The 12,941-nt window shown below is 41.6% G+C and overlaps 2 long non-coding RNA genes across 4 annotated transcripts; both read left to right on the forward strand.

Moving 5' to 3' along the window:
* Nucleotides 1–368: 368 nt before the first annotated feature.
* On the forward strand, nt 369–2,211 carry LOC116025326. Its single transcript, XR_004099675.1, has 3 exons — nt 369–407; nt 507–575; nt 2,000–2,211. It is a non-coding gene; the product is annotated as an uncharacterized LOC116025326 (long non-coding RNA).
* Nucleotides 2,212–5,544: 3,333 nt separating this feature from the next.
* LOC116025325 lies at nt 5,545–11,904 on the forward strand. Of its 3 annotated transcripts, XR_004099674.1 has the most exons (6): nt 5,545–5,647; nt 5,754–5,819; nt 7,300–7,462; nt 7,714–7,719; nt 7,819–7,887; nt 11,693–11,904. It is a non-coding gene; the product is annotated as an uncharacterized LOC116025325 (long non-coding RNA). The 3 variants fall into 3 exon arrangements; XR_004099673.1 differs by lacking the exon at nt 7,714–7,719; XR_004099672.1 differs by lacking the exons at nt 7,714–7,719; nt 7,819–7,887 and adding an exon at nt 10,095–10,163.
* Nucleotides 11,905–12,941: the final 1,037 nt, after the last annotated feature.

A 12,941-nucleotide genomic window follows, 5' to 3' on the forward strand; every position in this document is an offset into this window, starting at 1 on the left:
TTTGTAATTAAATATTCCTACAAGCCCAATTTATTGATCATATATTATATAATATATATGTAATGTTCCTAAGACATTTTATGGGCTTCCTTATTCTAATTCTTAAATTTAATTGTAAGGGGTAAATTCATTAGCCCAACTTACTAGTCTTGAATATATATATTTAATTCTTGAAGCCATTATATTATATACTTAAGCCCATCTCATATTAATGTCTTACACCCTAAATATTGTATGTATTCTTAGTATATATTTTGAAGATCAAAAACCCCTAAAAGTTTTCACTCCTCTTCCTCCCTACTCTCTCATTTCACGCCATTTTCACCCTTCTTGCATCCAAAAATTGATCTTCATTTCCCTACAAGTTTTCAAGTCAAGATTGCTCTTTTATGCTTGTCTAGGAGTGGGTAAGTGCATCTAGCTAAGAATCTATCTTGTATTTCATGGTTTTGTTAGTCTTTTTGCATATTCTTATAAATGTTCTTTTGGGGTTCTTTGGGTAAAAGATGATCATCAAGAAGGTGGGGCTTTGTGAGCTTGCTTGAGGCTTGTTGGAGTAGGAAAAAGCTCTTGAGGTAACCACTATGTCCATCAAAATCTATTTTATTCACTCCTATTCTATATGATGTTCTTGGTGTTGGAAATCCTGAAAATTCCTTGTGTTTAGCCTATTTTGTTGGATCTATTTGTTGGATTTCATCTTGATCTTTTGATTAGTGTTGTATGATCATTGATGGTTTGGATTTCCATGTTTTTGGCCTCTAAATTGGATGAAATGTTGATGTATTTGATCTGATTTTGCTCTCTGGAAACATTTACTTCGTGTCTGTTGTTGATATTCTGGAACTGGGAGTGGGAATGACCTTACGGAGGTCCTCGGCGGCACAATGTAATCCGCCGGGGAGTTCCGCAAGGCCAAGACGGTTGGGTTGAACGGGAGATGGTGTTCCGTTGAGGAGGACCGCCTCCTTCTTGCGGAGGAGTGCGGCGGAGGGCTGTGATCCGTTGATGCGTTCCGCAAGGTCTCTGGGAATCTGCTTCCAGAGACTGTTTTGTGATGTTGTTGTCTGTTGTTTTTCTTTTGTTTCTGATCATGGTTGGATTGTTTTGTTGGGTATTTTACCATGTCTTTGGGGTATTTATCCATGCCTTTTGTTGGGTATTTATCACCTTATCTTGGAGATTTATTCATGTCTTTGGTTTCCCTTTTTGTACTCTTGGTCTATTGATTCTTTGATATTCATTACCTGGGAGTTGGCTTGTGTTCATAGTTGAGATGAACACTTTGGTTTGTTGTTTTGGGTTGAGGTTGGAGTACGAGTATGTGATGGTGGTTGTTGGTATACTTGGAGTTTGTTGGGTGAACTAGTTGTGCTACTATTGTTTGTATTCGGGTTCATTACCCCTGTGATTGGGTTGATTACCCCTGTGGTTGGACTTAGGTCCCTGTGATTGGACTACGGTCCCTGTGATTGGGTTCATTACCCCGTGATTGGGTTGATTACCCCCGTGATTGGGTTGATTACCCCTGTGATTGGACTACGGTCCCTGTGATTGGGTTTTTACCCCTGTGTACCTGGCTTCTGATTGGGGTTGGGTTCGGTATGATGGTTGGTGTGAGGATTTGGTGGTGGGAGTTGAGATTTCCTTTCGGTTCTTTGGTTGTGGGTCTTTGTTTATTCGGTTGATATCTCGTTGTTCTCGGTTATGATTGATTGTTCCTTATGATTGTGTTCAGTTGGCATTTTGGTTATGGTCGTTGTTGTCTTATGTTTTCATCGTTGGACATTGGCTTTGTTTGGATGAGTCTTGGTTTATGATTCGTTCAGCTTACTGTTGTTGAGTATCCGTTTTGAACTATCGAACAGTTCGTTGGTGTTTATATTCTATATGAGTGTGTAAACCTATTTACAAGCTTATGTATATCTATATCTCCTTGCGGGTGTGAATGGTGGTTGCTTAGCATTCTTTTGCTAATGGTTCGTTGCGTGTTTTCCAGGTATGGAGTAGTCTGAGCGCGAGCGCGTTAGATGCTTATCTATGAGGACGCTTAGACTAGTTTGATGATGTATAGACTTTGGTTGTTGGGCCTGTGTGCCTTTGAGATATTATTATACTCTTGATTAGTGGTTTGGGTACTTTTTATGATTGTGGATTATGACTTGAGGATTTTATTTCGGTTTATATATATGGCAGCTTAGTTCGTCTTTATGTTTAGCCTGTGCATCTAGGCTGTGTTTATACCTAGATGTGGCATGACGCCCTTAAGTTTTAAATTCGCTTCCGCTATGTTATGTTTGTTGGTTGAGATAGGCAGCTGTTGTGTTAAGTTTTATCTATCTCAGCCTGTGTGAGGTTGGGGTGTCACAGTTGGTATCAGAGCCTGTGTTGAGGTCTAAGTAGGAATCCTAGGGTTGTAATCTGAGACCCTAGGACTTGATCAGTAGCAATTAAGATGTTTAAGAATTCTAAGATGTGTGAATTCTAGGCCGCGCGGTGAGGACTCGTTTACTTGCTTTTGTTTATGCTTTGCAGGTTGTTTGTTGTTTGCTTGTCTTGAGCTCGTTCTCACTTGCTTTCTTGCGTGTTTGGTTAAGGCCGACCGCAGTTCTGTTCGCTTTCTGTTAGTATCCCCCTCTTCTAGCGATCATGGTGCCGCCACGTCGACGCGAGGACTACCCGGAGGTACCTTACGTGGAGCAGCTGATGCAGAATCTCCAGCAGCTGACACAGATCACCCAGCTCCTCGGAAACGCGATGGTTCAGAACAACCAGCGCGGACAGCCGGACCTAGTTCGGAGGGTGCCGGGGCAGCACCCACCCTTCTATGCTGGAGAGGAGGACCCCGCGGTCCTTGAGGAGTGGATTCCAGCTTTTGACAAGATCCTAGAGGCGGTAGAGTGCCCACCCGGTCGCCAGGTGGAGATGGCGAGCTTCTACCTGAAGGAGGAGGCTGATCTATGGTGGGTCCACGGCGGCCCAGTGATGCGCCAGGAGCCCGGTTTCGTGTGGGAGACGTTCAAGGACCGGTTGAGAGCCCGCTTCTACCCGGCCCACGTCAAGGCAGCGATGCAGGAGGAGTTCTTACACCTCCAGCAGGGGACGAGGACCGTGCAGGAGTATCATCGACGCTTCCTGGAGTTAGCCCGCTTCGCGCCGACGCTAGCCCCGACTGAGGAGACCCGGATCGAGCGGTTCGTGGCTGGCCTGAACCTGGAGACGCGCATGGCCTTAGTTGTGTTCAAGTTCCAGACGTTGAGCGAGGCCTACAGCAGTGCCGCCGACCACTACCGTGTGCTGATTATCCGCCGAGGGATTCAGGACCGCTCCAAGCGGCCAGCAGAGGGTGGAGCTTCAGACTCCAAGAGGCACAGACCCGGGGGATCCGGCATGAGAGGAGGTTTCCAGCAGGGTGGCTCTAGCCACGGCGGTGGATCTCGCCCTAGCTTTGGGCAGGGGTCAGGAGGCGATGGAGCTCGTACACGGCACTTCCACTGCAGGCGTTGTGGGAGAGACCACCCGGGGCGCGACTGTGAGGGGCGACTGGTAGAGTGCTTCAGCTGCGGTTTGCGAGGTCACCGAGCTTATGAGTGCGCATCCAAGAAAGGAGGTTCATCCCAATCCAGACCGAGCACGGCTCAGGGAGCCCCAGCAGCGACCCGACCATCCCGAGAGGCTGAGGGTAGCGGAGGTAGCCGGCCGAGTGGAGGCCGAGGGCAGCAGGCTAGGCCGCAGCAGAAGAAGATCTTTGTGATGAGCCGCACCCAAGCCGAGGCGAGTGGGCTTGAAGAAGGTAACCCTCGAGCCTAATCTTTTAATTGCGTGGTTTAAGTGCTTTCCGAGTCTTTTGTTTAGCGTTTTAGTTAGTCGAACCGTTAAGTGAACCGTAGGCGACCTCTCGTTAGTTAGGAAGCTTTAAGTAACGTTTTGTTAAGAAGTTTGAAGACCCGGTTTTATGTTAAGTGGTGGGATCGTTCGTGAAGACAAATCAAAGGAGCAAAACGCAAAAGAAGGGAAAAAGGAGCCTAAGGACCTAGCCAATGCTCACAAGGGGACTCGAACCCGCGCCAAGCGCCAAGGGGAGAAGTGACCGAACCATTGGACTGTACTGACTCGTTGGATCTGAGAGTAGATCGCGGCTTCCAGCGCTTGGGCTTCATCGAGAACAAGCTTGGTATTGAGGTGCCACCGGAGTATCTTCCGTCTTATCAGCAGCAGTATCCCTACCCGTATCCTTACCCTTACCCTTATCCACACCATGGTCCAGGCAGTTTTTCTCAGGGAGGCCACCCAGGTTAGTTAATAGTTTTCTCGTTAGTATTAGCTCCGTAGTAGAAACCCTATAGTCTAGGTGAGTAGTTTAGTTTATGTTTTGCATGCTAGTTGGGTTGGGTAAGTTATGAGTTTAGTTGCATGTTAGTGTGTTTTTGAGTTTAGGATTAGTTGAGCAATCGTTTCTCTTTAATCTTCCGTTGAATCTTTGTTTCCTCCGAATCGTTTTGTTTCAAGTTCCCGTTAGCTTTGAGCTTCGGGGACGAAGCTCCTTTTAAGGGGGGTAGAGTGTAACACCCCGAAAATTCGTTCAAGCCTTTCGTTTGTTAATTAATTCTTTGGGCAATTTAATTGATTTAATTGGGCTAATTCTTTCCATTTAATATATATACACTTATATATATATATATATAGATTCTTGAGCCTAATTTGATTATTCTAATCAAGAGCCCAATTAATTGAATTTATTCTTGTAAGGGATTATTTTTATTCAATTTGGATCCTTACAACCTTTGTAATTAAATATTCCTACAAGCCTAATTTATTGATCATATATTATATAATATATATGTAATGTTCCTAAGACATTTTATGGGCTTCCTTATTCTAATTCTTAAATTTAATTGTAAGGGGTAAATTCATTAGCCCAACTTACTAGTCTTGAATATATATATTTAATTCTTGAAGCCATTATATTATATACTTAAGCCCATCTCATATTAATGTCTTACACCCTAAATGTAATACCCCGTATTTTATTAACATTATTATTTTATCCTAAGGTATTGACATACATGAGTTATGATCGCTCGATGCTTCAAAGGAATTTTTTTTATAAGTGAGTATAGTTGTTATTAAGTTGCGATCGTACGTCCTGGTCACGAACCGTAAAATTTTTAGGAACTAGTATTTGGACTTGTTCGTCCTAGGAAATGGATTTCTAGACACCATACTATTATTCTTGAATTTCCTATTTAATTAAATTAGCCCATAGCAGCAAAAATTTATTTTTGATCGTACATCGCGAAATTTTGCGGTGTACCGAACCTAGCCCAAATTGGAGCATTTGACTGGAATAAAATTGTGGTTTCAAGAAATATTCTATTTAAATTATTTTCTACCGAAAATTCATCTGTTTTGACCCCGAACTGTCTAAATTGAGATATTTTCTTAAAACTACCAATAGGATTTGACATGTGTCACTCAAATATTATCCCAAAAATTTTAGCTTGCTTTATAAGGACTTTTCTCCCATTTTTCTGGCCATTTGGCTGAAATATTAAGAAGGAAAAAGGGAGGAGAAAACATCATCATCTTCTTCATCCAAGCTTCAACTACCATAGCCAATTCCTTAACTAAAGTCTTCAAACATTCGGTAAATCTTCGTTTTTATTCGGTAAATAGTTATATTTTCCTTCCTAGAGTATGAATTTGAGATTAATTCCTTGAAATACCTTGTTATGGTGATGTTTTTAACCTAGGGTTTCAAAGTGGAATTTGGGGGAAATCATCCAAAGTTATTCCTAAGGGTTTGTAACCACTTTGAGGTAAGGAAATTCCTTAAGTTGGTTGAGGTTTCTTGAAATTGAGTAATTGATAGCAATTGATGAATTAGGGATGTTGATTTGAATATGTTTTTATACATGATAATGGCTGGTATATGCATGTACATATTATGCTTATGACCATATAGACTTATACTTGTGGAAATAGAGAAAAGAAATCAGGATAGATTTCTGGCAGTAACTTCCGAGAATTTCTGGGTAAAATCGGTAAGGTATTTTGATTCAATTTTTTTTAGAGATGTAGTTCTATAAGTGTAGAAGCTGCATATAAAATTTCATAAGGATCAGAGTAGTATAAGTATGGTTTTCGAATTATTTTCCAAAACTGGTCCAGAGAGAAGAAAATCCTGGACAGCACACTGCCAAGGGCAAAAATGGAATTTTCTGTGTTAATTCGTGAACCAAAATGACCAAAACGTTTTATGGGCATCAAGTACTATAAGTTGGGGTTCTACCATAAAAATTTCAAGTGAAAAAAAGTTCGGGAACTATTCTTACCGGCTTAATCTTTCAGACTGCGCCAAGCTGAAATTTCTGACAAGAAATGGTTAGAATCAATGTCGTTAAAGAGAAAAGAGAAGGAAAACCCATATGTTTCTGACGAGTTGATGAGGACCATGATTGACCTACGGGAGAGCTTCAATGCTATAGCCCGATGGTTGTTTACTTGACAAACCTCATGGGAGGGCTTGAAGTGCCATGGCCCAGTGGTTTTGTTTATGTCTCCTTGAAAAACCTCATGGGAGGGCTTAAAGTGCCATGGCCCAGTGGTTTGTTTATGCCGTATGACATGCAATTCATACTGAGGGCGAAGTCTATTCGCCGGGTACTGTATCACTCGTAAGCTGCGGTTTGCGGGGGTGTGCACACTTAAGTATGGTTACTCATGAGATATCGGGCAAGATTCGTTTCAACGAACCTAGTTAGGCCAACTAGGATTCATTTTAACGATCCGGTATAGTTCCAGGGAATCGATAAGATACAGGGGGATGCCAGACATTGACCCCGAGTCGAGACCCAAGTGGAAAGGAGGGGACAAGATTGGTTGCTCCTAAGGCCTCATGCTCTCAATTTAAGGAAACTAAGGATATTTTTATAATGAATGATGGTTACGCTGTAACTACGAGAGAAGAGAAAGGTGTTAAGGGCTAGCACTGAAGTATGCTAGCGAATTTGCTTTCTTGAGATGATTAGTAAGGAAATTTCCCTGTGATGAGGGACTGAAAGGAAAAATGATGAGTGGGAAAGATTAGAAGTTTTACAGCAGAAAAACTTATGATTTTCAATATCTATTTGTATTCTCAAATGATTTTTGTCCTATTACATGGGAAAATTTCTTGGTAAGAAAGAATAGAGTTTTTTTAATATCTTGGTTTTCAAAACCTTTATTTAGTTTCGGGAAACCAATGGATTTCCTTGCTTAGCCGTTGTGCTAACTACACTTCAATGTGTTTCTTATCAGTTGCAGATTAGTGTGGACTCCAGTAGCCGATGAGTTCTGAACAGGATGGAAGTGGATGTCGATGTTGTAAGTTTAGCCTGTGCACTTAGAGTGAAGTTTGTCAAAGAGGTGATAGAATTCACTCTAGGTGTGGCGGTAGCACCCAGTTTTCTGCTGATAAGATGTAAGCTTCCGCAGCGTTTTATTACGGATTTTGTAATAAATATGAGATGTGAAAATTGGGGTGTTACACTAAATATTGTATGTATTCTTAGTATATATTTTGAAGATCAAAAACCCCTAAAAGTTTTCACTCCTCTTCCTCCCTACTCTCTCATTTCACGCCATTTTCACCCTTCTTGCATCCAAAAATTGATCTTCATTTCCCTACAAGTTTTCAAGTCAAGTCAAGATTGCTCTTTTATGCTTGTCTAGGAGTGGGTAAGTGCATCTAGCTAAGAATCTATCTTGTATTTCATGGTTTTGTTAGTCTTTTTGCATATTCTTATAAATGTTCTTTTGGGTTTCTTTGGGTAAAAGATGATCATCAAGAAGGTGGGGCTTTGTGAGCTTGCTTGAGGCTTGTTGGAGTAGGAAAAAGCTCTTGAGGTAACCACTATGTCCATCAAAATCTATTTTATTCACTCCTATTCTATATGATGTTCTTGGTGTTGGAAATCCTGAAAATTCCTTGTGTTTAGCCTATTTTGTTGGATCTATTTGTTGGATTTCATCTTGATCTTTTGATTAGTGTTGTATGATCATTGATGGTTTGGATTTCCATGTTTTTGGCCTCTAAATTGGATGAAATGTTGATGTATTTGATCTGATTTTGCTCTCTGAAAACATTTACTTCGTGTCTGTTGTTGATATTCTGGAACTGGGAGTGGGAATGACCTTGCGGAGGTCCTCGGCGGCACAATGTAATCCGCCGGGGAGTTCCGCAAGGCCAAGACGGTTGGGTTGAACGGGAGATGGTGTTCCGTTGAGGAGGACCGCCTCCTTCTTGCGGAGGAGTGCGGCGGAGGGCTGTGATCCGTTGATGTGTTCCGCAAGGTCTCTGGGCATCTGCTTCCAGAGACTGTTTTGTGATGTTGTTGTCTGTTGTTTCTCCTTTGTTTCTGATCATGGTTGGATTGTTTTGTTGGGTATTTTACCATGTCTTTGGGGTATTTATCCATGCCTTTTGTTGGGTATTTATCACCTTATCTTGGAGATTTATTCATGTCTTTGGTTTCCCTTTTTGTACTCTTGGTCTATTGATTCTTTGATATTCATTACCTGGGAGTTGGCTTGTGTTCATAGTTGAGATGAACACTTTGGTTTGTTGTTTTGGGTTGAGGTTGGAGTACGAGTATGTGATGGTGGTTGTTGGTATACTTGGAGTTTGTTGGGTGAACTAGTTGTGCTACAATTGTTTGTATTCGGGTTCATTACCCCTGTGATTGGGTTCATTACCCCCGTGATTGGGTTGATTACCCCTGTGATTGGACTTAGGTCCCTGTGATTGGACTACGGTCCCTGTGATTGGGTTCATTACCCCGTGATTGGGTTGATTACCCCCATGATTGGGTTGATTACCCCTGTGATTGGACTATGGTCCCTGTGATTGGGTTTTTACCCCTGTGTACCTGGCTTCTGATTGGGGTTGGGTTCGGTATGATGGTTGGTGTGAGGATTTGGTGGTGGGTGTTGAGATTTCCTTTCGGTTCTTTGGTTGTGAGTCTTTGTTTATTCGGTTGATATCTCGNAACCTAGTTAGGCCAACTAGGATTCATTTTAACGATCCGGTATAGTTCCAGGGAATCGATAAGATACAGGGGGATGCCAGACATTGACCCCGAGTCGAGACCCAAGTGGAAAGGAGGGGACAAGATTGGTTGCTCCTAAGGCCTCATGCTCTCAATTTAAGGAAACTAAGGATATTTTTATAATGAATGATGGTTACGCTGTAACTACGAGAGAAGAGAAAGGTGTTAAGGGCTAGCACTGAAGTATGCTAGCGAATTTGCTTTCTTGAGATGATTAGTAAGGAAATTTCCCTGTGATGAGGGACTGAAAGGAAAAATGATGAGTGGGAAAGATTAGAAGTTTTACAGCAGAAAAACTTATGATTTTCAATATCTATTTGTATTCTCAAATGATTTTTGTCCTATTACATGGGAAAATTTCTTGGTAAGAAAGAATAGAGTTTTTTTAATATCTTGGTTTTCAAAACCTTTATTTAGTTTCGGGAAACCAATGGATTTCCTTGCTTAGCCGTTGTGCTAACTACACTTCAATGTGTTTCTTATCAGTTGCAGATTAGTGTGGACTCCAGTAGCCGATGAGTTCTGAACAGGATGGAAGTGGATGTCGATGTTGTAAGTTTAGCCTGTGCACTTAGAGTGAAGTTTGTCAAAGAGGTGATAGAATTCACTCTAGGTGTGGCGGTAGCACCCAGTTTTCTGCTGATAAGATGTAAGCTTCCGCAGCGTTTTATTACGGATTTTGTAATAAATATGAGATGTGAAAATTGGGGTGTTACACTAAATATTGTATGTATTCTTAGTATATATTTTGAAGATCAAAAACCCCTAAAAGTTTTCACTCCTCTTCCTCCCTACTCTCTCATTTCACGCCATTTTCACCCTTCTTGCATCCAAAAATTGATCTTCATTTCCCTACAAGTTTTCAAGTCAAGTCAAGATTGCTCTTTTATGCTTGTCTAGGAGTGGGTAAGTGCATCTAGCTAAGAATCTATCTTGTATTTCATGGTTTTGTTAGTCTTTTTGCATATTCTTATAAATGTTCTTTTGGGTTTCTTTGGGTAAAAGATGATCATCAAGAAGGTGGGGCTTTGTGAGCTTGCTTGAGGCTTGTTGGAGTAGGAAAAAGCTCTTGAGGTAACCACTATGTCCATCAAAATCTATTTTATTCACTCCTATTCTATATGATGTTCTTGGTGTTGGAAATCCTGAAAATTCCTTGTGTTTAGCCTATTTTGTTGGATCTATTTGTTGGATTTCATCTTGATCTTTTGATTAGTGTTGTATGATCATTGATGGTTTGGATTTCCATGTTTTTGGCCTCTAAATTGGATGAAATGTTGATGTATTTGATCTGATTTTGCTCTCTGAAAACATTTACTTCGTGTCTGTTGTTGATATTCTGGAACTGGGAGTGGGAATGACCTTGCGGAGGTCCTCGGCGGCACAATGTAATCCGCCGGGGAGTTCCGCAAGGCCAAGACGGTTGGGTTGAACGGGAGATGGTGTTCCGTTGAGGAGGACCGCCTCCTTCTTGCGGAGGAGTGCGGCGGAGGGCTGTGATCCGTTGATGTGTTCCGCAAGGTCTCTGGGCATCTGCTTCCAGAGACTGTTTTGTGATGTTGTTGTCTGTTGTTTCTCCTTTGTTTCTGATCATGGTTGGATTGTTTTGTTGGGTATTTTACCATGTCTTTGGGGTATTTATCCATGCCTTTTGTTGGGTATTTATCACCTTATCTTGGAGATTTATTCATGTCTTTGGTTTCCCTTTTTGTACTCTTGGTCTATTGATTCTTTGATATTCATTACCTGGGAGTTGGCTTGTGTTCATAGTTGAGATGAACACTTTGGTTTGTTGTTTTGGGTTGAGGTTGGAGTACGAGTATGTGATGGTGGTTGTTGGTATACTTGGAGTTTGTTGGGTGAACTAGTTGTGCTACAATTGTTTGTATTCGGGTTCATTACCCCTGTGATTGGGTTCATTACCCCCGTGATTGGGTTGATTACCCCTGTGATTGGACTTAGGTCCCTGTGATTGGACTACGGTCCCTGTGATTGGGTTCATTACCCCGTGATTGGGTTGATTACCCCCATGATTGGGTTGATTACCCCTGTGATTGGACTATGGTCCCTGTGATTGGGTTTTTACCCCTGTGTACCTGGCTTCTGATTGGGGTTGGGTTCGGTATGATGGTTGGTGTGAGGATTTGGTGGTGGGTGTTGAGATTTCCTTTCGGTTCTTTGGTTGTGAGTCTTTGTTTATTCGGTTGATATCTCGTTGTTCTCGGTTATGGTCTTTGTTTATTCGGTTGATATCTCGTTGTTCTCGGTTATGATTGATTTTTATTCGGTTGATATCTCGTTGTTCTCGGTTATGATTGATTGTTCCTTATGATTGTGTTCAGTTGGCATTTTGGTTATGGTCGTTGTTGTCTTATGCTTTCATCGTTGGACATTGGCTTTGTTTGGATGAGTCTTGGTTTATGATTCGTTCAGCTTATTGTTGTTGAGTATCCGTTTTGAACTATCGAACAGTTCGTTGGTGTTTATATTCTATATGAGTGTGTAAACCTATTTACAAGCTTATGTATATCTATATCTCCTTGCGGGTGTGAATGGTGGTTGCTTAGCATTCTTTTGCTAATGGTTCGTTGCGTGTTTTCCAGGTATGGAGTAGTCTGAGCGCGAGCGCGTTAGATGCTTATCTATGAGGACGCTTAGACTAGTTTGATGATGTTTAGACTTTGGTTGTTGGGCCTGTGTGCCTTTGAGATATTATTATACTCTTGATTAGTGGTTTGGGTACTTTTTATGATTGCGGATTATGACTTGAGGATTTTATTTCGGTTTATATATATGGCAGCTTAGTTCGTCTTTATGTTTAGCCTGTGCATCTAGGCTGTGTTTATACCTAGATGTGGCATGACGCCCTTAAGTTTTAAATTCGCTTCCGCTATGTTATGTTTGTTGGTTGAGATAGGCAGCTGTTGTGTTGAGATTTATCTATCTCAGCCTGTGTAAGGTTGGGGTGTCACATGTTTGACTGAGGGTTACCCCAGAAAGAAGGGCGACCTTGGAGCTTTGTTGATTCCTTGTTCTATACAGAACATGGAACCTCAAAATGTTCTTGCCGATCTTGGTGCTTCTATCAATGTCATGTCTTCAAACCTTTTTGAAAAATTGGACTTACCAAGCTTGAAACCGACAAGGCTGACTCTACGTTTAGCTGACGGAACCACACGGTATCCTGAAGGCTTAGCGGAAGATGTTTTAGTTAGAATAGGAAAATTTCTTGTACCTGTCGATTTTATTGTTTGCAAAATGGGTGACAATGAACCCCATGAATCCTTAATTCTCGGAAGACCATTTATGGGTACTTGTCGTGCACGAATAGATGTGAGTTCAGGTGAAATTACCCTGAGATTTGATGGACAAGCCACAAATGATGAAAAGGAAAAAGTGAAAGAAGGAACTGATGAAGATGCAAGGGCAAAGGTCAAAACAAAGATGAAACCAAAACCGAAGTGGAGGAATGATAAGCTTACATGGAAGAATACGTCGGTACCGAAATGCTTCCTACCCACTACCAAGGAGTATGGTCGACTCTGGAACAAAGTATAATGCGTCTAGCCAATGACGTAAACTGTGGCGCTGCTTGGGAGGCAACCCAAGGTTTTAATAATATGCTTTTACATCATTTTTATGCTTTCGTTTTTATGTTTTTTGTTCTAATAATTTGCTACAATCAAACGGAACCATGTTTTGAGGACTAACTTGTAGGATTTGAGACTAAAAATTGCTTTGGAAAGGCTTAATTCGGACATAGGAATGACGAGAAAGACCAAAACCGGAAGAAAACAGTGCACAGGGCTGACACGTAGGCTCACACGTGTGTAGCCGTGCGTGGGAACGAGG

This window comes from Ipomoea triloba, chromosome 7, assembly GCF_003576645.1.
Source record: "Ipomoea triloba cultivar NCNSP0323 chromosome 7, ASM357664v1".
NCBI lineage: Eukaryota > Viridiplantae > Streptophyta > Magnoliopsida > Solanales > Convolvulaceae > Ipomoea > Ipomoea triloba.